The sequence below is a fragment of the Octopus bimaculoides genome, chromosome 4 (genome assembly GCF_001194135.2).
Source record: "Octopus bimaculoides isolate UCB-OBI-ISO-001 chromosome 4, ASM119413v2, whole genome shotgun sequence".
Classification (NCBI taxonomy): Eukaryota; Metazoa; Mollusca; class Cephalopoda; order Octopoda; family Octopodidae; genus Octopus; species Octopus bimaculoides.
In genome coordinates this window covers 3,351,881-3,356,893 of record NC_068984.1, presented here as the reverse complement: position 1 = coordinate 3,356,893, position 5,013 = coordinate 3,351,881, and the positions used below count along the sequence as shown (strand labels likewise).

At 36.8% G+C, this 5,013-nt stretch overlaps 1 protein-coding gene across 1 annotated transcript in view; it reads left to right on the top strand.

The window, feature by feature from the left end:
• The window catches only part of LOC106869987 (sodium- and chloride-dependent GABA transporter 1), a 58,243-nt gene that overhangs the window by 22,782 nt on the left and 30,448 nt on the right, over positions 1-5,013 (top strand). The gene's annotated exons all lie outside the window — the stretch shown is intronic.

Genomic DNA, 5,013 nt, shown 5'->3' with positions numbered 1-5,013 from the left:
GTGTGTGTGTGTGTGTGTGTGTGTGTGTGTGTGTGTGTGAAGGTAGAGGCATTGCTTCTATACTTTAAATTCACAAATATTAAAACCTCACATATTTGATAGTTGTAAAACTTTGATTAACTGAGATATCTGTGTAATTATTAAACACAACACCCTCTCAGGATATCGTACAATAATAAGTTTAGCCTAAAGAGAAATATTCTTCATTAATTTCATACTTAATTCCAGTTAATTAAACGTGTGTGTTTTCTATGCAGTCAGCTCTTCCGTAGCCATATTGTTGTAAGGCCCATAACTGTGACTACATAGCGTGCAAAGGTCCTAATCACGTGATGTTGCAACGGTAATCGGAAGTAGGTAAAGGGAAAAAGTCACAGGAAAATACATTAAACTCCATTTAAATATGGAGTAAAGATTTTCGCCAACATAACATGGCAGTTCTGGTTTAGGACGAATGCTGCTGTAAATTAGCCCCAGGAGACATCGCGACACACAGATATTTAGTAATATAGCTCCGGAAATCGCGATACACGGATATTGTTTTGAGCTGAGTGGGGGTGCTAGATTCCCTTGTTCGAAAATATAAGGAAACAGATCGTGTCGTATGGCCAGCTGGAGACGATGTCACCTGGGGCTAACTTACAGCAACATTCGTCCTAAACCAGGACTGCCATGTTATGTTGGCAAACAAGCTTTACTCCAAAGTACTGTTGCTGAATATCTCACGTTGTGAGATTTAAAAATAGTAATTTTCTAATACATTTAAATGCTATAAATAATAAACAATAAATGAAATAGTTAGTAATAAATAAATAAATAAACTAAATAATGAATAAAATATTTCCAGTCAGTTTTAGTCAATAACAATGATGTTTATATAAACACGTGACATGTAAATAAGGCATGTCTTATTGAATAATTTTTAAAAAACAATAAAAATCGGTGATTTTTAAAGATTTCCCGCGATTTTTTTCTATGGCATTTTGTTTTTATTGCAGTTTGTTTTCTGTTCCGGGTTCGTTGAAATTGTGACTAACAATCACGTGGTTTCATAACAACCAATGAACGCGTATGTTTCAAGTACTTGTGAGATCACGTGGTATACGATTGCTTACAATTAAGACATGTGATCAGGTGATAATGAAAACTGTACTTAAGACAATGTGATCACCATTACATGTAGCATTTTAATGCATGTTTAATACATGACATGTCTGATTCATTAAATGTAGCGTTTTATATTCAGCTTTAACATGATGTTCCTCCATATATTAATCAAAACCACACGCTCAAACACACGTATACACACATACATACAAAACCATAGGAATAGACGCCAAAATACATGCGCACACACACAAGCCCAGATTCATACACGTTAGTAAACACACATACAAGGACACGCATAAACACACACTGACATACAAATACATGCACACAAACACGTACAGACATAAACACTCACACATGCAAATACACACACACAAGCACAAGTACACATACATGTGTGCACATAAGTAAACACATAAACAAGGATACGCATAAACACGCACACACAAATATAAACACGCTCGCGCACGCAAAGACGTGCACACGGATACACACACACACACACACACACACACACACATATATACAGCTACACACTCATTTTAACACACACATATACACACACAACTATATACCTACATAAACACACACACAAACAACCACATGCGCAAACATAAAACACAACCACATACACACGCACACACACACATAAATACATACGTATGTAAACGCACATGCACAAACAACCACATACACAAACACATAAAAACACAACCACATACACACACATACGCGCGCGCGCACACACACACACAAACCTTTCTTAGGTTTGATATGGTTAATATGATTTTAACAGTTTCTATCAAGTTTCCGACTTGTTTCTGGATCAACGATTGTACTTTTGTTCCTTTGATTGTCTATTTTCTTGTCTTTGGCGCTTATCTACCATCACCAGCACCACCTCTTTTAACACACACACATACACACAAACACACACACGATATGTCATACTGACACGTGACTTAATCTATTTGCTGGTTACGTTTCAAAATGGAGAGAAAACGAAGAAACAAGAGAAGCCGTTTTTACGCAACTCAAGTCATTCTTTGATTGTTAGCATCTAAGACTTTGAATTGTGTCAACAGTTAGAAAGAGATGAAGTTAATTTCCGGGGAAAAGCCGGCCAATTTCCTGTTGTCACCTTAGCAATGGCGGAAATTCTTTTGCGGTGATGTTCACCTGACCGCGCCCGCCGACTCCAAAATAGAAACGAGAAAAACTTCACAGACAAGTTGACCAGTTGAAGAAGATATTTAAATATGTTTAGTGTTTTCAAACATAAATGTGTGTGTGTGTGTGTAAAATGATGGGTTATTATTGTTTTGTGTGGTTGTGGTAACAACATTACTAGAGACAAACCAATAATATTGATTTCTCACATTCAGTCAGGTGATTCGGTGAAACAGTCGTTACCGAGGATAAAAGCTGCATATTTGGCGCGAAGCTCCCTCAGGAATATTTTAATGAATATTAACCGAAGAAATCTCTGAGTTTTTTTTCCTTTTTTAATATGCATTTAAATTGTTTGAAACAAATATAAAACAATAAAACTACGAAAAACACTACGGAATTTCATATCATAGAAATTCGACACCTTTGACAAAATGTCGTTACTTTCCAAATATGGGTGTCACGCATAGCATCACATCCGCAACGTTTACCAAAGTCTCTTTTTGGCTGAAGAATACCATATTGTACCGTAGCATTTGAACTTCATTCCTGCTTACAATTGGCCTTTCTGGTGAAGGTTTCTACAATGCAAAAGAGAACTCCTTTTGACTGAATTTTGAATGGACGATTCTTGACAAATTTCTCGTAGTTTTCTGTCTTTGTCCTCCAAGAACAGAGGCTACCATTGATTTTTCTGAGCAGTTACGATGTCGAGGGGTACTGCAATCGGGAAAGCCCTCGGGAAGGAATTGATCTTTTTCTGATGGTCTCAGTGAATGTGGTAACTTGTCTTTAAAAGATTTTGTTAGACCTTGCTACAAGCTTTTCCATAATATAAACAAAAGCATTGCGTCTCAGTGTGGCGATATCAGACCCGAACAGCTTCCATCATTAAAAGGCCACATGGCTTTCTGTGAACTTTGTAGCACAGCCCAAACATTAGCAATTTTACAGTTCTATATTTTAGAGATGAGGAATTATTTACATTATTTACATTATTTACATTTGACGAATATTTGTCCTCATCTTGTTTGTTGTTAACACGTTTCAGCTGATATACCCTCCAGCCTTCATTAGATGTCTTGCGGAAATTTCGAACCTGGGTTCTCATTCCTAAGGTATTTTCCCGATGTTATTATTATTATTATTATTATTATTATTATTATTATTATTATTATTATTATTATTATTATTATTATTATTATTATCATTATCATCATCATCATTATTATTATTATTGGGGCTACTAACCTCATGATTCCGAATTCGATTCCAGGCAGTGACTCGAATAATAATAATAATGATGATGACGATGATGATGATGATGATGATGATGATGATGATGATGATGATGATGATGATAATAATAATAATAATAATAATAATAATAATAATAATAATAATATTAATAATAATAATGACGATGATAATAATAACATAGGAAAAATATCTTAGGAATGAGAACCCAGGTTCGAAATTTCCCCAAGACACCTGATAAGGGCTGGAGGGTATATCAGCCGAAACGTTGTGTTAACAACAAACAAGATGAGGACAAATATCCGTCAAATGTAAATAATGTATTAACAAGTTTGTCCTCTTGATTGTTAGCCTGATCAAATGGAGCCATGGAGAATTTGTTGCAAGGGAGGGAAAGGGACTGGAAAAGACTGATTGGGAACACTTCCTAAAATCATTCTTGAGAGTTCCAGGTAAGGAATTTACACCCTGATGTCGACAGTCAACGATCATCAGTAATCCAGATGATTCGAGCCAAAGAACAACGAAATGAGTTCTAAGTCTTCAGAATACACAAAGAAATATACACCTTTGTGAGATTTGATAAAGAAAAAAATCAGGGTTTTATATCTGGGGATCAGGGCAGGGAACATGAAATAGGGTTCTTGTCCTGTATATCGTTTTTCTATGCCATGACAAACAAAAATTCACGAAGCCTTTGCTGAAGAGGGACAGCAGTATTGACACGACGATGATGACGACGACCACCACCAACACCGCCGCTCCCGCCGCCGCCGCCACCACCACCATTATCACCACTACCGCTACCACCGCCACTACTACAACAGCAGTAACAACAATAAATAGGAATGACAACAATCGCCACCACCACAACCATCATCACCATTATCATAAAACCATGTCTGTAACAGAATAGAACACCAAATGTTCATGACAACATCAATGCATTAATGCCACCACATCAACACAACAACAGAACATCATAAACACCACTAGAACACTGTAACGCCACACCACATCACTGCCACCACCACAGCCACCACCTAAACAATAACAACAACAACAACAACAGCAGACAAGTGTGTGTTTCCATTTCCACCAAAGACAACAACTCGAAACCAAGATGGCCGCCATAATAGTTTTGTTTACTCAGCTCAGACTACAGTTGTTTGACCTAGATTCCACAATTGACTCTCTGGTTTATTGTGTTTGTTTGTGGCGTTTTGTTTATTTATCGCAACAACATCGAGAATTACAGCAGCAGCAGCAGCAGCAACAACAACAACAACTGAAACGACACCACCACCACAAATAATAATAATAATAATGATAATAACAGCAACAACAACAGCAACCAAGGACAATCATATTTCCTTGTAGGAAATAGTTGCTATTGATTTGGTGATAGAGGTGGAGTGAGGGCGCGGAGACACAACAACAATGTAATCATCATCATCATCATCATCATCATCATCA